Here is a 26,321-nt window from a genome sequence, read left to right as displayed (position 1 = left end):
ACACTTGATTCAAGACTCCCCAAGGATAACTTCCAATGGTAAGATTTTCATATACCAGTAGGGGACTTTCTACCACTGTAAGACAATTCTCCCCCTTTTCCTGATGCGTAACTGAAAATAGTTACACAATGGTTGGCTCACCAGTTCTATATTTTGGAGCTGTGCAATTAAAAGAAATATTTCTCCATTCTATTTTTGTTTTCCTGTGGGATGTCCAAGTAATATTTGGATAATGATGGGTCAGTGTTTGTGCTATACTCTTGCAGTCACTTCCTTCCACCATTGTCATGAGTAAATACTCGATTTTTTTAATGTTCTCATTTCCAAGGGGAAGCTACAAATAACTACAAATTTCTTGATCGGTTCTTTGATAGGGATCATTAGATTTAACACTTACTCAGTTACCTTTTAATCAGTGAATTGTCATATTCTGTAAATCCTGTAATTATGAGTAATTGTCAGGTGTGTGGATAAAATCAGCTTATGTATTTACAATGACAGACAGGTACTAAAACTAATAGTGGTGTACTATTAGTGATTACACAGGCTAAAAGTAAGATAGTAACATCATTTAGAAAAGCACTAGTTTAGGAGAGGGAGTAGCAATTACTGCTTCCTGTTATACTAAATGATTGTTGCTTATCTACTACTCATTGCTTAATATTTACGCGACTTAACTGATACTCATCTATAATGAGATCAGATTAAATAAGATTCAGTTTTCATTCCATAGACCAAAGAATGAGATGATTCTTGTGGGTGTGGAACAAGTTAGAAAGTATAAAATAAGCATACAACATTTGAATATAATCCGTACTGCACTGATCATTAGTCTGGAGATTGTCACAATATGTCAATATATAACAGTAAACTGAAGCTGCTAATATTTACAGAATTAATACACTGTCAAAATGAAATATAGGTATGCACTTTTCATAAGTTTGTCATACAAAACATACTTAATGTTGACTGTTGTGACCAAGTGCTGTCAAAACTGAAATTTGACACTTTAACTTAAACTGGTCTAGCAGTCCCTGTTAAGATATTCATCTATAGAGTAGAAGGAGTTGCCTACCAAAAAGTCTTTTAAACTCTGTTTAAACTGTGCTTTATCTGAAACCAAGTTTTTAATGGTTGCTGGCAATTTATTGAAAATGTCCGTTCCTGAATATTGGACCTGTTTTTGGACCAAGATATGTGATTTTAGGTCTTCATGTAGATTGTTCTTATTCATTAAGGAATAAATATTCTGAGAAGCAGTGGTTAGGATATCAAGTTCCCTGAACAGGTTTCTATGTAATGTTCTTGAATTAACACAACAAATGAGTGTTATTATACACTTTTGCACACTTAAAACTTTTGCTCAGTTTGACGGTCTACCCCGGAATATTATTCCATGTGACATAATAGAATGAAAGTAAGCAACATATGCAAGTTTTTTTTATACTTGTTTTGCAAATCAAACTGCCTTTTCCTGCTGCTAGCAAAACAAGTATTTATATGCTTGCTGCGGAGGATGGCCACACAAACAGACTTGTTAAGATTTTTTATATTTGTATTGCCTACTTCTGACATCACTCTCACTGCAAATACAGACTTGACGGTTATTTACGTGTTGTAGATATCTCTCTGCCATTCACTTCACTGTGGTTTCCAGAATGTGGGCATAATGTAGATGTAGGTAGTAAGAATAAAGATCTATGTAGGATGAGGAGCAGTAGCACAGCCATAGACAATATTTTTATTCATTCTTCATTACCAGATGAGCATTCTGTTAATAAAAGGGTGGATGGCCTTTCAGACCATGATGCACAAATTTTAACAGTTAAAGACTTTTGTACTCTAACAAATGCAACATACAATTGCAAACTATGTAGGAAACTTAATCCAACAGCAATAGATAGTTTTTTAAACCTTGTCAAGGAACAAGAGTGACAGGATGTTTATATTGCCAATAACATAGATGATAAATATAGGCCTAATGCTTTGCTTAACACATTTATGTTCTTTGAGAGTTGCTTTCCATTACAGCATTCTTGATGGGGTACTAACAGTAATAGGCAGCCCGGGTGGCTGACTTGTGGGATAAGGATATCATGTAGAACAAAGTGGGAATTATATCAAAATGTTGGAAGTAGTTACAATCAAGCTACAGTGACCCATTACAAACAGTACTGTAAGATGCTTAAAAATGCTAATGGAATAGCTAATTCACAGGATAAAATTGAAACCATATGGTGAGTTGTGAAGGAAGTTTCTGGTCAGCAGCACAAGGTCAGTGATATAAAGTCAGTTTGTAGTAAAAATATTTCTGTTACTGATAAGTCAGACATATGTACTGTATTTGACAATCATTTTTTGAGCATTGCTGGCGAATTAAATAAAAAATTAGTTTGTACAGGTGATCATATAACTTTCTTGGTAAAAGTCTTTGCAAGATTAATGTCTGAAGTACTCTTCTGACACACAGACAGGAGGGGGGGGGGGGGGGGGGGGGGAGCTTTGACTCTTTCCACATCCCAGAGACTCCTCTCCAAGGGATTCATGGAAAACGATAAATAATGTAATATAATGTAAACCACTGAATACTAAGGACTCTCATGGATATGATGGAGTGCTTAGCAGAATATTAAAGTACTGTGCTGCACATCTTAGCCCTGTATTTATCCATATTTGTATTTTTTTCTGTAGGGATGGCCAGTTTCCTGAATGACTAAAGTACTAAGTAGTAAAGCCGCTTTATAAAAAGGAAGAAAGGGATAATGTAGATAATTTTAAACTTATTTCTATGCCATCATAGTTTGCTAAAGTTATTGAAAAGACTGTATATGTAAGGATAATTGATGATTTTATATCACACGATTTGCTGTCTTATGTACATGTACAGTTCAGCTTTAGAAGTCATTCAGCAACTGAAAATGCTATATTCTCTTTTCTGTTTGAGGTACTGGGATGGGTTAAACAAACGTTTTTGAATGCTGGGCATATTTTTTGATTTGTGTTGATCACAAAATATTGCTCCAGAAGTTGGTCCATTATGGAATACGGGGAGTAGCTCACACAGTTGGTTCACATCTTACTTTAGCAACAGGCAGCAAAAGGTCATTATTCACAATTTGATAACATCTGTGATGTGGGGTCTGAGTGGGGTCCTGTAGAGTGAGGGGGAGGGGTGGGGGTTGCCCCAGGGATCAGTGTTGGGGCCACTCCTGTTCCTCATTTGTATAAATGATATGTCCTCTAGTATTATGGGTAACTCTAAAATATTCCTGTTTGCTGATGACACTAGCTTGGTTCTAAAGGATGTTGTGTTTAACATTGGCTCGGTTTCAAATAGTGCGGTTCATGGCTTGTAGAAAATAAACTAATGCTAAATCATAGTAAGACTCAGTTTTTACAGTTTCTAACACACAATTCAACAAAACCTGACGTTTTAATTTAATAGAATGGGCATATGATTAGTGAAACTGAACAGTTCAAATTTCTAGGTGTTCAGATAGATAGTAAACTGTTGAGGAAAGCCCACACTCAGGATCTTGTTCAAAGACTTAATGCTCCCATTTATACTACTCCAACGGTATCCGAAGTGAGTGATTGATTGACACGAAAATCAGTGTACTTTGCTTATTTTCTTTCATTTATGTCATATGTTGTTATATTTTCGGGCAACTCTTCCCATTATAAAAGGATATTTTTGGCTCAGAAACAGGTGGTTCAGGCAATAAGTGGTGCAAGTTCATGAGCCCCTTGTCGACCCCTGTTCATGAGTCTGGGTATTTTGACATTGGTCTCTCAATATATATATTACTGACTGTCATTTCGTAGTAACATTATTAGCTTATTCCCAAGAATAAGCAGCTTTCACTCAGTTAATACTCGGCAGAAATCAAAACCTGCATTTGGATCGGACTTCCTTAACTCTTGTGCAGAAAGGTGTGCAGTATACTGCTACATCCATGTTCAATAAGCTGCCATTCGACTTAAAAAGTCTTTGCAGTAATCCACGCACTTTCAAATTGAAACTGAGGAGTTTCCTCATGGGTCACTCCTTCTATTCTGTCGAGGAGTTCCTTGAAAAATTAAGCTGATTCTTTTTGTATTGTTGATTGCGTTTACTTAAACTTATGGTTTGACTTTTTTCGGGTTCATAAACATAGCTTTTATTACTTTTATGTTGTAATTTCATGTACTGACACGTTCCATGACCTTAGAGATTTGCTCCTCAGTTTGGTCGTATGGAACTTTACTTGTAAATAAATAAAAATAATGAGAATAAAGATCTATTTGCATAGAAATTTGTCATTATAATTGGGCAATTATGGAGGCAATGGGAATGAAAATTAACAACAAATAAACAAATAAAATATTCTTTTGTATGTACAAAGTTTTCCAGTTTTCTTGCGTTAAATGTGCTGACAGTTTCCCTTTATGAATTTTTTTCTCCTTTCTTTCATTAAACCAAAACTTTGTCTTAAATTTCCATTTGGTGCTTATTTCACTGTGATGAAAAGATAAGATATAGGACAGCTTTCAGTTTTTTTCGAGTCAGTGGGAACTCTAATGATAGGATAGAAATAACCGCATGAGGGAATAAGTCCTTATTCACAGACTAGCAGAGGCATTGAGCTGATGAGAGGCCTGAATGACTATAACTGAGATTTTAGAAGAACACTTTTTTTTTTTTCAGAGAGCAAAAACACTCTCTGCTACCCCTCCCACCTATCTTCCAGTAAAACAAACACACACACACACACACACACACACACACACACACACACACACACACACAGTTTGTGATTTTTGTTTCCTTATATACTTATTTCTTTATTCATTCATCCAGCAATCATCTGATAATTATACAGGATTTATTACCATATTACAATGAAAATAAATAGCTCAAACGTACAGCATCTTAGAAAATATTAGGATGTTTGTACGAGGATAGGACATGTGGTCCCCATGGCCTTGCTGAAGGTACCATTCCAGCATTTGTATGAAATGATTTAGGGCAAACTCTATCCTCATTTACATTAGATCACTGTTGTAACAACTGCACACTCTGTCTATTGTTTACTATTGTACATAGTGCATTAGTCCATAAACAGTTTTCATGAGATGATTTATAATGTAAAAAATAGTTCTTCACTGTTTCTTCACACATCTTTACACTATCATTGCACACTATATTACGGACACCCACTAATGACCTCAAACATTCTAGTATGCCCCCCACTCTTCCTTCAGACTGCCCAGAAAACTGATTCCAGGACCATAGTTATGCTACTATATGTACTCCATGACCTCTCTCAAGTCCATCTGTAAAATGGAGTCATCATCCTGCCATGGTTAGTGATTGAACTCAGAAGAATGACATGACATTAACATTGTACCCTGTAAGTCTTAGATGTATGTTTTTTTTTCTTTCTTTCTTTTTTTCATCTTTTCTTTTTTCTTTTAAAAAAAATGCATTATGCTCGTGTAATATGACAGGTTGTTATAGTTATCCCCTTTCTTAAATCCTACTCTTGAGTTCACTGTGTGGTCTCTAATTGTGTAGTATACATTACTCATGAAGTACACTGATTAGAAGTATCCGGACAGTTGTTGTTGTTGTTGTGGTCTTCAGTCCAGAGACTGATTTGATGCAGCTCTCCATGCTACTCTATCCTGTGCAAGCTTCATCATCTCCCAGTACCTACTGCAACCTACATACTTCTGAATCTGCTTAGTGTATTCATCTCTTGGTCTCCCTCTACGATTTTTACCTTCCACGCTGCCCTCCAATACTAAATTGGTGATCCCTTGATGCCTCAGAACATGTCCTACCAACCGATCCCTTCTTCTAGTCAAGTTGTGCCACAAACTTCTCTTCTCCCCAATCCTATTCAACACCTCCTAATTAGTTATGTGATCTACCCATCTAATCTTCAACATTCTTCTGTAGCACCACATTTCGAAAGCTTCTATTCTCTTCTTGTCCAAACTACTTATCGTCCGTGTTTCACTTCCATACATGGCTACGCTCCATATAAATACTTTCAGAAACGACTTCCTGACACTTAAATCTATACTCGATGTTAACAAATGTCTCTTCTTCAGAAACACTTTCCTTGCCATTGCCAGTCTACATTTTATAGCCTCTCTACTTTGACCATCATCAGTTATTTTGCTCCCCAAATAGCGAAACTCCTTTACTTCTTTAAGTGTCTCATTTCCTAATCAAATTCCCTCAGCATCAAGCGACTTAATTTGACTACATTCCATTATCCTTGTTTTGCTTTTGTTGATGTTCATCTTATATCCTCCTTTCAAGACACTGTCCATTCCGTTCAGCTGCTCTTCCAAGTCCTTTGCTGTCTCTGACAGAATTACAATGTCATCGGTGAACCTCAAAGTTTTTATTTCTTCTCCGTGGATTTTAATACCTACTCCGAACTTTTCTTTTGTTTCCTTTACTGCTTGCTCAATATACAGATTGAATAACATTGGGGACAGGCTACAACCCTGTCTGACTCCCTTCCCAACCACTGCTTCCCTTTCATACCCCTCGACTCTTGTAACTGCCATTTGGTTTTCTGTACAAATTGTAAATAGCCTTTCACTCCCTGTATTTTACCCCTGCTATCTTTAGAATTTGGAAGAGAGTATTCCAGTCAACATTGTCAAAAGCTTTCTCTAAGTCTACAAATGCTAGATACGTTGGTTTGTCTTTCCTTAATCTATCTTCTAAGATAAGTGTTAGGTCAATATTGCCTCACATGTTCCAATATTTCTACGAAATCCAAACTGATCTTCCCTGTGGTCAGCTTCTACCAGTTTTTCCATTTGTCTGTAAAGAATTCGCGTTAGTATTTTGCAGCTGTGGCTTATTAACCTGGTAGTTCGGTAATTTTCACATCTGTCAACACCTGCTTTCTTTGGGATTGGGATTATTATATTGTTCTTGAAGTCTGAAGGTATTTTGCTCGTCTTATATATCTTGCTCGCCAGATGGTATGGTATTGTCAGGGCTGGCTCTCCCAAGGCTATCAGTAGTTCTAATGGAATGTTGTCTACTCCCGGGGCCTTGTTTCAGCTACAGTCTTTCAGTGCTCTGTCAAAATCTTCACGCAGTATCATAACTCCCACTTTATTTTCATCTACATCCTCTTCCATTTCCATAATATTGTCCTCAAGTACATCACCCTTGTAGAGACCCTCTATATACTCCTTCCACCTTTCTGCTTTCCCTTCTTTGCTTAGAACTGGGTTTCCATTTGAGCTCTTGATATTCATACAAGTGATTCTATTTTCTCCAAAGGTCTCTTTAATTTTCCTGTAGGCAGTATCTATCTTACCCCCTAGTGATATGCGCTCCTACATCCCTAAATTTTTTCACCCCTCGCCATCCCTGCTTAGCCATTTTGCACCTCCTGTTGATCTCATTTTTGAAACTTTTGTATTCCTTTTTGCCTACTTCATGTACTGCATTTTTATATTTCCTCCTTTCTTCAATTAAATTCAACATACCTTTTGTTACCTAATGATTTCTATTAGCCCTCATCTTTTTACCTACTTGATCCTCTGCTGCCTTCACTATTTCATCCCTCAAAGCTACCCATTCTTCTTCTACTGTGTTTCTTTCCCCCATTCCTCTCAATCGTTCCCTAATGCTCTCCCTGAAACACTCTACATCCTCTGGTTCTGTCAGTTTATCCAGATTCCATCTCCTTAAATTCCCACCTTTTTGCAGTTTCTTCAGTTTTAATCTACAGTTCATAACCAGTAGATTGTGGTCAGTCTACATCTGCCCCTGGAAATGTCTTACAATTTAAAACGTGGTTCCTAAATATCTGTCTTGCCATTATATAATCTATCTGATATCTTCTAGTATCTCCAGGGTTCTTCCATGTATACAACCTTCTTTCATGATTCTTGAACCAAGTGTTAACTATGATTAAGTTATGCTCTGTGCAAAATTCTACCAGGCGGCTTCCTCTTTCATTTCTTACCCCCATTCCATATTCACCTACTACGTTTCCTTCTCTTCCTTTTCCTACTACCGAATTCCAGTCATCCGTGACTATTAAATGTTCATCTCCCTTCACTATCTGAATAATTTCTTTTATCTCGTCATACTTTTCATCAATCTCTTCGTCATCTGTGGAGCTAGTTGGCATATGAACTTGTACTTCTGTGGTAGGCGTGGGCCTCGTGTCTATTTTGACCACAATAATGCGTTCACTATGCTGTTTGTAGCAGCTTACCCGCACTCCTATTTTTCTATTCATTATTATACCTACTCCTGCATTACCCCTATTTGATTTTGTTTTTATAACCCTGTATTCACCTGGTCAGAAGTCCTGTTTCTCCTGTTACCGAACTTCACTAATTCCCACTTTATCTAACTTTAATCTATCCATTTCCCTTTTTAAATGTTCTAACCTGCCTGCTCGATTAAGGGATCTGACATTCCACGTTCCGATCGGTAGAACGCCAGTTTTCTTTTTCCTGATAACGATGTCCTGAGTAGTCTCCGCCCGGAGATCCGAATGGGGGCTATCTTACTTGCGGAATATTTTACCCAAGAGGACGCCATCATCATTTAACCATACAGAAAAAGGTGCATGCCTTTGGGAAAGATTATGTCTATAGTTTCCCCTTGCTTTCAGCCGTTCGCAGTACCAGTACAGCAAGGCTGTTTTGGTTAATGTTACAAGGCCAGATCAGTCAATCATTCAGACTGTTGCCCCTGCAACTACTAAAAAGGCTTCTGCCCCTCTTCAGGAACCACATGTTTGTCTGGCCTCCCAACAGATACCCCTCCGTTGTGGTTGCATGTACGGTACGGCATTAATTACAAGGCATACAACTTCACTTCTGCCATTTGGCAATAGGTGGCGACAATGGTAAATAGCGGTTGAAAGAAACATATCGCAAACATCAGGCAGTTAGCTTGGACCTCGGTCAACATAACCTCATTCAAACATTAGTCGATTTGTGTCTGCACCATAAAGTTGTTCTTGATTGAAAATCTCAGTTTACGAGCGTAATTCTCGTCATTTGCGGGAGGTGTTACTGTTTTGTTTCAATATGAAGAAAACAGCGACTGAGTCTCATCAAATGCTCTCAAGTACGTATGGTAAGGACACTATTAGTGAAAGAACGTGTTGAGAGTGGTTTCAGTGCTTTAAGAATGGTGATTTTAGTGTTGTAGACTGGCATAGTGGTGGAAGAGAGAATGTTTTCGAAGATGCAGAATTGGGGCGAAAAATGGGTTCGTTACGATAACCCTAAACGCAAAAAATCATGAGGATATCCCAGCCATGCTTCCACGTCGATGGCCAAACCGAATATTCACGGCTCCAAGATCATGCTCTGCATTTGGTGGGTCCAGCTCAGCGTCGTATACTATGAGGTGTTAATACCAAGCAAAACATTCACACGTGCTCGTTATCGAACACAATTAATGTATTTGAGCCGAGCATTAAAAGGCAAATGGCCACAATACAGCAAGAGGTATGATAAAGTGATTTTGCAGCACAACAATGTTCGATCCCATGTTGCAAAAGAGGTCAAAACGTACTTGGAAAAGTTAAAATGGGAAGTCATACCTGACCTGCCATATTCTCCAGACATTGCTCCCTCTGACTATCACCTGTTTATATCAATGGCACATGGCCTAACTGACCAACACTTCCAATCTCATGAAGAAGTCACAAATTGGATCGATTCGTGGATCGCTTCAAAAGATGAACAATTTTTTTGTCGCGGGATTCGTACACTGCCCGAAAGATGGTAGTAAGTAGTGGCCAGTGATGGAAAATACTTTGAATGATCATGTGTAACCAATTTGTTTCATTGAAGCCTGAAATGTTGGGGTGGGAGGGGGGGGGGGGGGGGGAGAAAAATGGCAGAAGTAAAGTTGTACACCTTGTAATATGGGGTGTGTCTACCCTTCACCCTTATGCTGGCTTGAACTCTGCTGGGGCACTTTCATTTAGGCATCTAGGGAGGAATGGCAGCCCATTCTTTCTTAAGAGCTGAAACCAAAGAAGATAGTGACTTTGTAACACTGGGGTCTGGAGTGACATTCTAACGTATCCCAAAGGTGTTCTACGAAGTTAAGGATGGGACTCTGGACAGGCCAGTACATTTGTATTGTCCACAAACCATTGCCTCAGAGATGCTTCTTTGTGACAGTGCACAGTGTCATGTTGATACAGTCAGTCATTGCCTCATAACTGTTCCTCTACTGTACTCAGTATGCAATGCTGTAAAATATGCTTGTATCCTCCTGCATTTAGCATTTTCTTAAGTGCAAATAGGGACCACACTCTAACCATGAAAAACACCCCAATACTCTAACACCTCATCCGTACTTCACATTTGGCAGTACCACATAACAGCAGGTAACATTCTCGGGGCATTTGCCAAATCCAGACCCTTCCATTAAAATTTTTGCGTGTGTGAATGTGTGTGTGATGTGACTGACAGAGCACTTGCAAAAGACAAGAGTGAGTCAATCACCTTGTTAAGAGGCTAAGAGCATTGCCCTAAAATTCATCACGCCAAGTCACATGTTTCCAGTCATCCACTGGCCAGTGGCATCACTCTTTACATGACTTCATGTTAACACACAGTCATTGTACTAACTGGACTGCTGGTTGCATTTTGGAACTCACGAATGATTCCTTCTGCTGATTTCATGTGGTTTTGTCCTCCGCAATACTCAGTAGTTCGTGTCCATCAGTACATGAGGTCTAACTGGTCTTGGTTTAGTTGTGGATGTTTCTTCATGTTTGTACTTCAGTCACATCACCTACAGTTGATATAACCAGCTTTAGGACAGTTTGAAATACTCCTGATGGGCATGTTACTCAGGAGAAATCCAATGACTGCTCCACGTTCAACGTCACTGAGCTCCCCTGACCAACCCTTTCTTTTGTTAATGTGTTTCAATTGACAGCACAATACTATCTGCCTCCTTTTATAATCGTAGGTCTGCCTCTTGCAACATCTAGTGGTCAGATCTGCATTGCTTAGATTTGTTTGGATTGTTTTGATCTGATAGTGTATGTTTAAATTGCTTTTTTAAGTTGATATATTTTAGTAATCTTTTTCATGTCCTTGGACAATTTGAGGCCTATGCAGTTTTAATACTTGACTGAAAATACCGTTACATGTTTCTTTGCTCATTTTTCACTGGTAAATGTACCAATTAATTTAACAAAATCAATCTAACAAAATTTAATGGAGCCAAACTGGCTCTTGCTCCATGATTATATACAGAATTATTGGTGGACACTTACTGAGGTTTTCCTGATACATTAGTTCGGTAGATGAACTCTTGAAATATAATAACGATATATAGTTTTTATATAAATATAGTTAAGAAAGTTCTAACAGAATGTAAAATAAAATAAATAAAAGTAAATTATAGATAAAGGAGATTACTCATGAGACAGCGGAACTGTTGAATCGTCTAAAAGTACAAACAAATGAGAAGGAAAACTTTTTTTTTATTTTCAATGTTTCTTATAATTATTGACTGAATTAAAAATTTTTAAAATGATGTATCAATCTACTCACCAAGAGGTACAATCTTATGGTCAAGGTTTAACACAAAGACAACTACTACAGTTAGAAACAGTGTGTAAGTCTTGAGGCAGTTTAACTCACTGCACACAAATATACAGACTACATTAATCCAGTGATTGAGAATGAGAGTGTTTAGTGACTTGCAACAAAAACATTTACACATAATTTCAAACATTTATGACACTTTTTCTCCCAAACACCTCCCACAGCAAGGGAAAACCTCCATGGATGCAGTAAACAGTTTCATTAAGAAATAAGTACAAGAAGGTGGGAGCAGCAAAGTGGTAGGAGTTCCCTGTGACCTCATACTGCTCACATTGCTTATTTACAAACATGAAAACCACGGCATTAGGGGCTGTTTACACCCTACTCACCAAATGGAAAGCAAAGAGTTAGCATCTCTTTAAATGGGGAAAATTATTTTTATGACAGGAAAACAAAAATTCTCAGGATGTTCCACACAGCATCATATTAGTCCCAGATCTTTTTCTTCTATGTTAATGACTTACTATTAAATATTAGCTCTCTGTCATTTCTGTTTGCAGGTGATACTTCTGTCTTAATTGAAAATCAGGATTCGGAAAGAGTTTCCAAATCTGATTGGTACCCTCAGTACCTTAGAAATGTGGTTTCAGCTAAGTGGGTTGAATATAAACATACTAAGACTTGCATGATGCAATTCGAAATAAATATAAAAGAAGTTGATTCCGTCAAATTCTTAGGATTAAATCTGGATAAAAATTTGAGCTGGCAGACGCACATTGAGTACCTAGCAAACAAATTGAGCAGTTTTGTGTTTGGAATGCAAATAATACCAACTGCAACTGACATGGCGAGATGAAAGTAGCATGTAGTGTTGTTATTTATTTTAGTGTTATTGTTTATCAGTGTAAAAATCACTATAATTTTATTATAAATTTATGGCATGTTGCCTGAAAGCAAACCAAATGGGCTGCAAATGTACATCATAAAATGAATAAACCACAATTTCACAAAATGATGGCAGGAAAAACACCCCACTTACTACACTTTCACTATTCATGTAATAAAATTGCCGCATCAGTCAAGATGTTTTAGTTTATCTCTTCTTTACTGCTAAGTCTGTTGTAACGCATTTGGCAGTCAGTACTCACATATAACACATAATGTTGCTGCAAAACTGAATAATTGTGTGACATGTAGTTCAGGAGATACAATGTATTAAACATTGAGATTTGTGGAAAACTCACTTTTGCTTAAAGTGGATTACCAACAACCCAGAAGCACTCATCCTGAGTGGTTAATGAGAGCACTTTGCAACTTCCAACAAACTTGAAATATAATTCCACAGCTTTTCTAAATTGTTTCTTACTTACATGATTAATGTCAAATATTTAACACATTAATTCAGTTGCAAATCATTCAGGTGTTTGAAGATGTTTTATATATGGGTGTTTGATTCTTTGAAAGAATTTGGGTTTACTGGCAGAACCCAAAGATGATGACATGTGGTTGACATTCTTTTTGCCAGTACCTTTGCATGTTCCTCTCATGTTGATGATAATCAATATTCATCCCCAAAAGCTTTGTGTTTGGTACACATATTTATGGCTATCAGTAATGGAAATTCCTGAAAGGAAAATACGTACAATGAGGGAAAGGCAACCACTCACCTGTAGCTGACTAATGCATGGCACACACCGAGCGAGGTGGCACAGTGGCTAGCACACTGGACTCGCATTCGGGAGGACGACGGTTCAATCCTGTGTCTGGCCGTCCTGATTTAGGTTTTCCCCGATTTCCCTAAAACACTTCAGGCAAATGCCGGGATGGTTCCTTTGAAAGGGCATAGCCAACTTCCTTCTTTGTCCTTTCCTAATCCAATGAGACCAATGACTCGCTGTCTGGTCTCCTCCTCCAAAACAACCCAACCCATGGCACACAGAAACACCTGTGCTTAATGGGATTGTTGTTTTACCTCTTTGTGCTGAAATGTACAGTGTTTGTTTTCTTTATATTCTATTTTAATTCATACTTGCTGCCCAGATGTACACATCCTTGAATGTTTCATTTTCCTTCTATGTGAGGAGTTGTTTTGTTTTGTCAGTGGCCACGGTGTTGCTGACATCAGCAAAGAGAACTTTTTCTCTGTGTGTTATACTGCTAGGAAAGTCATGGATATATGTTAAGAACAGAATTTGACGTAATATTTTACTCCGAGGAACATCAGTGTTCATATGTTTCTTGTTGAACACTTGTTTTATTGTTAGTTTATCATCAGCAGAAGGGTGGACTATCTCCATCTTTTGCACCCTGTTTTCCAGATAAAACTGAGACCTCTAGTTTTGTATTCCTCTTACTATCTTATTTATTTAGTGGTATTTTATCATAAACAATGTAAAAAGTGTTGGACAATTCCATGTATATCCCTGTAACCAGTCATCCTTGTGAAGAGCTTAAAGTACCACTTTTGTGAGCTCTATATTGGCTGATATTGTACTTTTACTACAGTGCTGCACTTTGTTTAGGTTTTATTTATTTAAGGGGTAGCTGATTAGTTTTATCTTTCACGATTGGTTCAATAGTTTTTGAGATCTCAAACAGTAGACAAACTGCCCTGTAGTTTTTTATGTGTTGTATCTACATACACACAGTGCAAGCCACCATACAGTGCATGTCAGGGGGTACATTGTACCACTTCTGGTGGTCATTTATTTTCCTGTTCCAGTCACTAACAGAGCAACGGAAAGTTTGTGGTACTGACATGCAATGCATTTTGAGGGCAGTAGGCTCATTGTGCAGTCAGCTTCAAATGCTAGTTCTCTAAAATTTCTACCCCTATATCTACATCTCAACAGCATTTGTCAAAAAAGAATGTCGCCTTCCCTCTAGAGATTCCCATTTGTGTTCTCAAAACATCTGCGTAGCACTTGCTTGTTAATCAAACCTACCGGTAACAAATCTAGCAGCCTGCTGCTAAATTGCTTTGATGTCTTCTTTTAACGAACCCTAGTGGGGATCCCAGAGACTCAAGTAGTATTCAAGACCTGATTACACTGCTGTTCTAAATGCAGTCTCCTGTACAAATGAACCACATTTTTCTAAAACTCTCGAAATAAACCAAAGTTAACTATCTGCTACTGCCCCCCCCCCTCCCCCCCTCCCACTCCTTGCACTACAATCCTGACATATTTGTTCCATTTCACATCACTTTGTAACATTACATTAAATATTTAATAGACCTGACTGTGCCAAGTGGCATGCTATTAGTGCTGTATTCGAACAGTAAGGGATTGTTCTCCCTAACTGCAAAAAGGTGGGAATTTAAGGAGATGGGACCTGGATAAACTAAAATAACCAGAGGTTGTACAGAGATTCAGGGAGAGCATAAGGGAGCAATTGACAGGAATGGGGGAAATAAATACAGTAGAAGAAGAATGGGTAGCTTTGAGGGATGAAGTAGTGAAGGCAGCAGAGGATCAAGTAGGTAAAAAGACAAGGGCTAGTAGAAATCCTTGGGTAACAGAAGAAATATTGAATTTAATTGATGAAAGGAGAAAATATAAAAATGCAGTAAGTGAAACAGGCAAAAAGGAATACAAACGTCTCAAAAATGAGATCGACAGGAAGTGCAAAATGGCTAAGCAGGGGTGGCTAGAGGACAAATGTAAGGATGTAGAGGCCTATCTCACTAGGGGTAAGATAGATACCGCCTACAGGAAAATTAAAGAGACCTTTGGAGATAAGAGAACGACTTGTATGAATATCAAGAGCTCAGATGGAAACCCAGTTCTAAGCAAAGAAGGGAAAGCAGAAAGGTGGAAGGACTATATAGAGGGTCTATACAAGGGTGATGTACTTGAGGACAATATTATGGAAATGGAAGAGGATGTAGATGAAGATGAAATGGGAGATATGATACTGCGTGAAGAGTTTGACAGAGCACTGAAAGACCTGAGTCAAAACAAGGCCCCCGGAGTAGACAATATTCCATTGGAACTACTGACGGCCGTGGGAGAGCCAGTCCTGACAAAACTCTACCATCTGGTGAGCAAGATGTATGAAACAGGCGAAATACCCTCAGACTTCAAGAAGAATATAATAATTCCAATCCCAAAGAAAGCAGGTGTTGACAGATGTGAAAATTACCGAACTATCAGCTTAATAAGTCACAGCTGCAAAATACTAACACGAATTCTTTACAGACGAATGGAAAAACTAGTAGAAGCCAACCTCGGGGAAGATCAGTTTGGATTCCGTAGAAACACTGGAACACGTGAGGCAATACTGACCTTACGACTTATCTTAGAAGAAAGATTAAGGAAAGGCAAACCTACGTTTCTAGCATTTGTAGACTTAGAGAAAGCTTTTGACAATGTTGACTGGAATACTCTCTTTCAAATTCTAAAGGTGGCAGGGGTAAAATACAGGGAGCGAAAGGCTATTTACAATTTGTACAGAAACCAGATGGCAGTTATAAGAGTCGAGGGACATGAAAGGGAAGCAGTGGTTGGGAAGGGAGTAAGACAGGGTTGTAGCCTCTCCCCGATGTTGTTCAATCTGTATATTGAGCAAGCAGTAAAGGAAACAAAAGAAAAATTCGGAGTAGGTATTAAAATTCATGGAGAAGAAATAAAAACTTTGAGGTTCGCCGATGACATTGTAATTCTGTCAGAGACAGCAAAGGACTTGGAAGAGCAGTTGAATGGAATGGACAGTGTCTTGAAAGGAGGATATAAGATGAACATCAACAAAAGCAAAACAAGGATAATGGAATGTAGTCTAATTAAGTCGGGTGATGCTGAGGGAATTAGATTAGGAAATGAGGCACTTAAAGTAGTAAAGGAGTTTTGCTATTTGGGGAGCAAAATAACTGATGATGGTCGAAGTAGAGAGGATATAAAATGTAGGCTGGCAATGGCAAGGAAAGCGTTTCTGAAGAAGAGAAATTTGTTAACATCCAGTATAGATTTAAGTGTCAGGAAGTCATTTCTGAAAGTATTCGTATGGAGTGTAGCCATGTATGGAAGTGAAATATGGACGATAAATAGTTTGGACAAGAAGAGAATAGAAGCTTTCGAAATGTGGTGCTACAGAAGAATGCTGAAGATTAGATGGGTAGATCACATAACTAATGAGGAAGTATTGAATAGGATTGGGGAGAAGAGAAGTTTGTGGCACAACTTGACCAGAAGAAGGGATCGGTTGGTAGGACATGTTCTGAGGCATCAAGGGATCACCAATTTAGTATTGGAGGGCAGCGTGGAGGGTAAAAATCGTAGAGGGAGACCAAGAGATGAATACACTAAGCAGATTCAGAAGTATGTAGGTTGCAGTAGGTACTGGGACATGAAAAAGCTTGCACAGGATAGAGTAGCATGCAGAGCTGCATCAAACCAGTCTCAGGACTGAAGACCACAACAACAACAACAACAACTCATCTGGAATATGATGCTGTGCAAGGAGCTGACAAAGCACTTAAAGACCTGCCAAAACAAGACCCGGCAGTAAAAGAAATTCTGTCAGAACTACTGAAAGCCTTGGGAGAGAGACAGCCATGCCAAAACTCTTCCATCTAGTGTGCAGGGTATATGAGATAGGAGAAATACCTTATACTTGAAGGAGAATGTAATAATCTCAATTCCAAAGGAAGCAGGTGCCGAAAAGTGTGAAGTTATCAGTTTAATAAGCCACAGTTGCAAAATACAAACACAAATTCCTTTCAGAAGAATGGAAAAACTTTTAGAAGCTGACGTTGGAGAAGATCAGTTTGGATTCTGGAGAAATGCAGGAATACGCAGTACAATACTGACCCTGTGACTTCTCTTAGAAGATAGGTTAGAGACAGGCAAATTTACTTTTATAGCTTTTGTAGATTTAGAGAAAGCTTTTGACATTGTTGACTGGAATACAATTCTGTCACAGACAGACAGCAAAGGACTTGGAAGAACAGGTAAACAGAATGGACAGTGCGTTGAATAAGATGAATATCAACAAAAGCAAAACAAGGGTAATGGAAAGTAGTTGGTTTAAACTGAGTGATGCTGAGGGGTTGGATTAGGGAAGGAGTCACTTTAATCAATGTATGGGTTTCGCTGTTTGTGCAGCAAAATAATTATGATGGCTGAAATACAGAGGATGTAAAATGTAGGTTGGCAATGGTGGGGGAAGTGTTTCTGAAGAAGAGAAATTTATTAACATTGAATATAGATTTAAGTGACAGGAAGATTTAAGTGACAGGAAGTCTTTTCTGAAAGTATTTGTATGGAGTGTAGCTATGTATGGAAGTGAAACGTGGATGTAAACAGTTCAGATACGAAGAGATGGAAGTTCTTGAAATGTGGTGCTACAGAATAAAGCTGAAGATTAGATGGTTAGATCAAGTAACTAATGAGGAATTACTGAGAAGCATTGGGAAGAAAGGAACTTTGTGGCATGACATGACTAGAAGAACGTATTGGTTGATCACATTCTGAGATGTCAAGAAGTCACAAATTTAGTACTGGAGTGTTTGGGGTAAAAATTGTAGAGGGAGACCATGAGATGAGTTCAGTAAGCAGATTCAGAAGGATGTAGGTTGCAGCAGTTTTTCGGAGATGAAGAGGCTTGCACAGGGTAGAGTACCACGGGTAGCTGTAGCAAACCAGTCTTTGGACTAAAAACTACACAACAATTGGATTAACTTGCATTTTTGTACATGCCATTCATCAAAACAATTAGAAATTTTGACTGTCATCTTGTACCCTCTTACAGTCACACTATGGTGGCACCTTCCTGTATACTTAGCATCATCAGCAAATAGCAACACATTACTTTTCACCTTCTGTCAGATCATTTACGTGTATTGAGAATAATAGCACATCCTTAGGGCACTCCTGACAATGCCAGTGTCACTGATGGGCACTGGCCATTTAGGATAGTTTACCAGGTTCTAGTACCAAAGAAGACTTCAAGTCCCTCATATTTATGAGAACCAGTTCTGTACACTTACTTGTACCTTCGTTAACATCTGCAGTGCGGCACCATTTCAAATGCTCTCAGAGACCTAGGATTATGGAATATGCCCGGTGTCCCTCATCTATAGTTCAGACTATCATTTGAGAAAAGGCTGAACTGAGTTTCGCACAAGTGATGATTTCTAAAACTGTTACTTTTTTTTTAGTGAGGTCATAATAAATTTGTGCTTTAGAGACTCCAGAAAAAAGTACTTGAACTGAAGGTCTAATTTAATATTTTTGTTGATGAGTTTGTACTCTGGCATTCACACATTTAGAACAGAGACTGGATCATCATAGCAAGTAGGGTTTCAAGGCCAACATCTTCATTAATTAAAACTTCTGAGTTAACCCTAGGACACCTAAGGGGGGGGGGGGGTCGTTGAACCCACAATTTTTTTATGTCCCCTGCTTTTGCCCAAGTAACTTTCATACTACATATTCCCTTTGAGTTATTGTTTGTTGGCTATTTTATGAAACATTAGTGTCAATATATTTTACAGAAAATTCCTGCTTTGAAAGAAAAAATAAACAAACTTACTATGGGTCCAACAACCCCCCTCCCCCAGGCTTCCATGATATAGAAAATTTCCCTAAGTAGTATTTCATATTTCTCATCTCTACAACAGTGCAAGTTAGTTTGTTGGTTGGTATTCTTAATATTCACAACAATCGCTTTACTTTGAGAGGAAGCGATTGTTGATGTCAGTCAGCTGTTATTTATCTTCTAAACTTGCAGTGAGTTAGTGCAGTTACCTACTGTTCACACCCAGACTTAGAAATGACTAAAAGAATACGTGACTTGTCTTTAGAAAGTGTTCTGAATGAAATTTTAGATGAAGTTTCTGACTCGGGGAGTGAAAGTGAATATGGGGATGGTGTTATGGAGTATGATTCATATCGGGAAAGTGATGTGGATGTTAGAGAAGATGAAGATTAGAGAAGATGAAGATAGCGCAGCTTCAGGCAGTGACCATCAGGATGTTATTGTGGCCAAGTCTGGAAGAAGGTACATAACCACAAAGCCTAGAATTCCTCGGAGGTCTGTTGCTAATATAGTAAGAGAGCAGGTAGGAGTAACTCCAGCTGGTGTTTGCCATTCACCTGGAGAAGCCTTGAAGTTACTTCTTATGCCTGACGTCATGGATGTTATAGTAAAACATTCAAATGAAGAGGCAGTTAGGTGAAATGTTACTTTGACTAATGAGAAAGAATTGTATGCCTTTATAGGATTCCTGATACTTATGGGGGCAAATAAGGACAATTCTGTCAGTGTACACGATCTTTTGCCAGACCTAATGGGATTGCCAGTTTACAAGGGTATTAGGGCAAGCGAACGTTTCAAGGAACTTGTTGCAATCATAAGGTTTGATGACAAAAGTACCCGCCAGCTAAGAAGGGAAGCAGACAAGTTCACAGCATTCCATGATGTTTCCAACAAAGTGAATGATATGTTTCCACTACTGTATAAACCAGGGGTCCACCTCACCGATGATGAGATGCCCAGCTTGTCTAGAGGGCGCTGGAACTAGTGAAATTGCAGGTAGAAGAAAGAAGTGCCAATGCAAGAGGATTATCTAACCAAATTGTTCAATCAATGGAGACTATTCTACAAAAGAAAATCAAAGAAGTGACAACAGAAGCACGTCAGCCTCCTCTAGGGAAAAGTCGGTGCCATATTTGTGTAAGAGAAGCTAAAACAAAGAAGCAGAAGTACAACAATCTAAGTAAACCAAAACAATATTGTGGACAGTGTCATAAACATGTGTGTAACACACATTCAGAAAAAAATTGTGAAGTGTGTCTCTTGCCTTGCAGTTGAGGATTCAGAGTAGTCTATTGTATATGAACACATCTGTATTTTGTATTGTAATATGTCAATTTTTTATTCACTCAATCCAATATTTATAACAATTAACAACATTTATAAACCAATGCCTTAGTTAAAATACATAAACCATTTTGAAAGTTGTAATTTTTCGTCAGTAAACTTATTTAATACCTGTGGGTTCGCCGAACCCCCCGCCCCCCTCCCTCCCCCTTAGGCATCCAAGTTAGAAAAAAAGGCTTGGGTGTCCTAGGGTTAAGAGGCCGTGGTCGAACAGTAGTAATTCTTCCTCCTGATGTTGTGTTGCCAACTGTCGGCAACATCTTCCGAGGTGAGCCAATGACTGGTTGCTAGGCCATGTAGGTCCAAATTATATAGAGCACCACCACTAGTCACATGGTATCGACAGTTAAACCATCGATGACTAATGTCTTTACTATTGATCAAAGGTAATGATTTGTCAAATCGTTGGTACAAAGTCGACCATCATATCTAACTGTAAGCCGTCTTCTTTTCTGTTAATAATATTATTGTGGTGTTTATAAATCTCTATGGCTTGTCCCTACATACATGCATAATAATGCGATGTCTTAGTTAGCGCCCTTGTCTTACTGAATTTTATTTCATGATCACCGTCTTCAAAAAGATGTTCCACTACTGCCTATTTGTCTGTGTGTCCCAAATGACAGTTCCTTTTGTGTTCAGTTAGCGGGTATTAACACTTCTTTTTGTTGTTCCAATATAATTCTTCCCACAACTGCATGGAATTTTGTACATCTTAGGGGTTGCAAAAGGGTGTTGTGCATCTTTGGCCAATGTTAAACATTCACTGATCTTCTCGGTGAGTCTAAAGATTTTCATCTCAATACTTGGCCAGAATTTTCCCAATATGGTCCATAACATTGTGAATAAATGGGAGAAGAACATTCCCAGCTAGCCGGCCGGTGTGGCTGAGCGGTTATACGCGCTTCAGTCTGGAACAGTGGGACCGCTATGGTCACAGGTTCGAATCCTGCCTCGGGCAAGGATGTGTGTGATGTCCTTAGGTTAGTTAGGTTTAAATGGTTCTGAGTTCTAGGGAACTGATGACCTCAGATGTTAAGTCCCATAGTGCTCAGAGCAATTTAAACCATTCCCAGCTGACTGTTGTTGTTGTTGTTGTTGTTGTTGTTGTTGTATGTTTTCGGACACTTTTCTTCTGGGACGGAGTGCTCAATCTATCTCATTATCAGCATATCCATTTTTCTTAAAAGCTGTTCGCAAATGATTTAGTTCCTCTTGCAAATAAACTGTCTCACAGTTTTGTGAGCCCTGTCCACTAGTGTTTTAATGATACATCTACATCTACATTTATACTCAGCAAGCCACCCAACGGTGTGTGGCGGAGGGCACTTTACGTGCCACTGTCATTACCTCCCTTTCCTGTTCCAGTCGCGTATGGTTCGCGGGAAGAACGACTGTCTGAAAGCCTCCGTGCGCGCTCTAATCTCTCTAATTTTACATTCGTGATCTCCTCGGGAGGTATAAGTAGGGGGAAGCAATATATTCGATACCTCATCCAGAAACGCACCCTCTCGAAACCTGGCGAGCAAGCTACACCCGATGCAGAGCGCCTCTCTTGCAGAGTCTGCCACTTGAGTTTATTAAACATCTCCGTAACGCTATCACGGTTACCAAATAACCCTGTGACGAAACGCGCCGCTCTTCTTTGGATCTTCTCTATCTCCTCCGTCAAACCGATCTGGTACGGATCCCACACTGATGAGCAATACTCAAGTATAGGTCGAACGAGTGTTTTGTGAGCCACCTCCTTTGTTGATGGACTACATTTTCTAAGCACTCTTCCAATGAATCTCAACCTGGTACCCGCCTTACCAACAATTAATTTTATATGATCATTCCACTTCAAATCGTTCCGCACGCATACTCCCAGATATTTTACAGAAGTAACTGCTACCAGTGTTTGTTCCGCTATCATATAATCATACAATAAAGGATCCTTCTTTCTATGTATTCGCAATACATTACATTTGTCTATGTTAAGGGTCAGTTGCCACTCCCTGCACCAAGTGCCTGTCCGCTGCAGATCCTCCTGCACCTCGCTACAATCCTCTAATGCTGCAACTTCTCTGTATACTACAGCATCATCCGCGAAAAGCCGCATGGAACTTCCGACACTATCTCTTTTGCCTGGGATGATAGAATCCTTATGGAGGTAATGATCAGTATATGTACCTTTCCTATTACTGTATGACCTAAAGTCCCATCTGCCTGTTTAATTACTGAAACATCCAAAAAATTAAGCTTTCTATTACTCTCCATAGTGACTTTAGTCAGAGGTAGTTTCACTGTCGACAGCACATGGTGAGTGGTGGTGCCCCGTATGCACTCTATATAAATGGAACCTCCACAGTCTAGCAGCCAGTCGTTGTCTCACCTCGGAAGATGTTGCCTGCAGTTGGCAATGAAACATCAGGGGAATGAATTTCTGCTGTTCAGCCATAGCCTCTTAGCCCTGAAGTTTTAATTAGTGAGAGAGTGGATCCTCATCTATCCTGTTGAATTCTTATTTTTTAATTTCTGTATTGTCTTCATTACTTCAAGCTCTGTTGTGGGAAACATGATCATTGTGCTTGCTGTGTAATTCACTGTGGCAGCTACATGTATCGTAGGAAGATTTGGTTGCAACTTCTGTACAAAACCAGAAATATAGTCGAATACAAGATTTGCTAATTATGGTGGATTTTCTATTACTCTACTTTCATCTTTGATTTGTATGTTATATTACTTGTGTCTGCCTTTCCCATTGTCATGTTTTCTGTCATCCTCTAAGACTTTGTTTTTAGTTCCTGCATTATCCCTTATAGGAGATGAGGTCCTGGCGGAAGTAGAGCAGTGGAGGTGGATTGTGAGTTGTGCTCAGCTAACTCAGTTGGTGGAGCAGTTGCCTGCAAAAGGCAAAGATCCCGTTTCTGAGTTCTGGTGCGGCACACTGTTTTAATTTGCCAGGAAATTTCATTAGCCCTATATATAATTTTGTTGTTGAATAATATATGTATCTTCCTTTATGTCCTGTTGTACTGTGGTAGCAATTAGGAACTGTGAATTAGTGCAGTGATTTTGTAAAGAACTGAGATATTGAAGTGTCTGGCAGGACCTTGTAATGTCCCCAGTCATTCATCCATTTTCCTTAGTTGCTGCTGTTGATGTGGCTGCTTTTGGAAATGTCTCCTCTTAATATATTTATAAAACTTAGCACTTAAATTGTTTTCCATATACTCTTCATCCCAGGTTTGATTTACCAGTGCTCTAGAAAATGCATGTATTTTATGTTCAAAGAAGATCCATTTGTAGTTCAGTTTGTGGGTCTTATCAATCTTGTTTTTAGCTTTCAAACAATAGAAAGTCCAGGTTTGAGTATGAATAATATTATGAAAAGAGTCCATTGTTACTCACTGTAATGATGAAGTGGTGAGTTGCAGTCAGGCACAACAAAGATATTGTCATACATTGTATTGTTGCACACTGAGCTTTCGCTTAAAGCCTTCCTTAAAAAAGAGAGAGAGAGAGAGAGAGAGAGAGAGAGAGAGAGAGAGAGAGAGAGACCACGCATTCACACACACCTCATGCATACAACAGCTATCTACGGCCAGAATTCTGGAGCAGCAGGTTTGTTTCCTTATGCAAACGTGTGTGTGTGTGTGTGTGTGTGTGTGTGTGTGTGTGTGTGTGTGTGTGTGTGTGTGTGTTTTCTTTTCTTTTCTGAAGAAGGGTTGGGGTGAAAGCTCTACGTGTAACAATCTTTTTGTTGTGCCTGTCTGCTACTCTACATGCCATCTTTATGGTAAGTTGACTTTAGCTTAGTTGTATGATAGTAATGATCGAAGAGGCCAATATCTTTTATATATAGAATTTTCCCTGTCAAGATTTGTGAGTACATGGCTTAAGAGTGATACTGAGCTTTTCGACACCCTGATAGGAATGTTTACCATTTGTGCCATGCCAAAAGTGTTCAAAATGTTTCTGTAGTAACTATTAATATCACCCTGAACAGCTGCATTTATGTTTGCATTTCCACACATTATTATTGTAGTTTTGGGGGCTGAGAATCTTCCTAGGACTTCAGTAATTTGTTGAGAAAAGTATCCACTTTACTACTAGGTGAGCAATATATGCACAGAAAGATTAACTTTTTATGAATGTCGAGATTCATCAATTAAGTTTTTACCTTCAGTCATTGTGATCATCTCTAGTTTTAAAATGTGTGCCACTTCTTTTATAGATATTGTCCCACCCTTTAAAATAGTTCTACATCAGCAACTTGCTTTTTCATATGACAATAGCACTATGTGCTGAATTTCAGTGTTTCTGCACCAGTGCTGTGTAATGAATACCACTGTGATGCTCAGTGACTGTTATTCAGTTTAAGCTGATGTACTTTATATATAATAGACTGCATATTTTGGCGAAGAATGGATACTTATCAGCAAATGTCTGTGGTGTTTGTCCTTACGTGCACTATGGTGTGATACATTCTATCTTCCTTGTATGTGTTGAGTAAATTTCTAAACTGGGTGTGAGACTTTTAAGAAAGGGAGATGCAGTATTTCTTGGTTTCCAAAAAGCATTTGACTCAGTACCACACCTACACTTATTGTCAAAAGTACAATCATATGATGTATCAAGTGAAATTTGTGACTGGATTGAGGACTTTTGGTATGGAGGATGCAGCATTTTGAAGTGTGTAGGGACCCTTGCTGTTCATGATCTTGTAAACAGTAGTAGTAGTAGTAGTAGTAGTAGTAACCTCAGATTTCTTGCTGTTGATGCAGCAAAGATTGGCAACTTGCTTTAAATGTTCAGAAATGTACAGTTGTGCACTTCGCAAAGTGAAAAAAAAAAAACCCTATGGCATCCTAACCATGATATCAATGAGTCACTGTTGGAATTGGCCAACATGTACAAATACCTGGGTGTAACAAACTGTAGGTGTGTGAAATGGAATGTTCACATGAGTAAAGGAGGCAGTAGATTTGGGTTTATTGGTAGAATACTGTAGAAGTGCAATCAGTCTACAAAGGAGATTGCTTGCAAATCACTTCTGCGACTGGTTCTGGAATATTGCTCAAGTGTGTGGGATCCGTACCATAAAGGACTAACAGGGGATATGAAACTTATACAGAGCACAAAACGAATGGTCACAGGTTTGTTTGATCCATGGGAGAGTGTCACAGAGATACTGAGGAACTGAATGGCAGACCCTTTAAAAAGACTTAACCTATCCTGAGAAAGTCTATTCACAAAGTTCCGAGAACCAGCTTTAAATGATTACTCTAGGAATATACTACAATGCTGTACATGTCACTCACATAGGGATCATGACAATAAGATTATTCTAATTACAGCATGCACTGAGGCATTCAGTCAGTCATTCTTTCTATGCTCCATACGTGAATAGAATGGGAAGAAACCCTAGTAACTGGTACAATGCTGCATACCCTCTGCCAAGCACTTCATGGTGGTTTGCAGAGTATAGGTGTTGATGTACATGTAGATTAAATCACTGAATAGATTCAAGTGCTGCTGTCACTAATTACTTTACTTTTTTATTTGCCTTCAATTAATTGACATGTCTAGTGAGCAACATCATCTTTTAACGCACATTTCAGACATCATAGTTCTGAGTGTCCACTATTCCAGAAAGAAAAAGAATAAACCAAAAAGATCCCTGTACCTGTACTGCTATTTACCACCCCCCCCCCCCCCCACCCACCTCCCCCCAATCCAACAAAAGTAATTCTCCGCCTTTAGACGTATCTCTGACTGCTTTCTCTTTCCAACTATTTAAAAAATTGTGTTAGCGATTGGGGGACTTTAAAGCGGTCACTGAACAAGAAGCCACATAGTGATTAGTGCACTTTTAGAAATGGTTGTAACAG

At 38.7% G+C, this 26,321-nt stretch overlaps 1 protein-coding gene across 2 annotated transcripts in view; it reads left to right on the top strand.

Moving 5' to 3' along the window:
* The window catches only part of LOC124615290 (E3 ubiquitin-protein ligase RNF103-like), a 137,714-nt gene that overhangs the window by 1,211 nt on the left and 110,182 nt on the right, over positions 1–26,321 (top strand). The window lies entirely within an intron of this gene.

The sequence above is a fragment of the Schistocerca americana genome, chromosome 1 (assembly GCF_021461395.2).
Source record: "Schistocerca americana isolate TAMUIC-IGC-003095 chromosome 1, iqSchAmer2.1, whole genome shotgun sequence".
Classification (NCBI taxonomy): domain Eukaryota; kingdom Metazoa; phylum Arthropoda; class Insecta; order Orthoptera; family Acrididae; genus Schistocerca; species Schistocerca americana.
The sequence above is the reverse complement of the archived record's forward strand: the minus strand, read 5'-3'. Positions and strand labels throughout refer to the sequence as shown.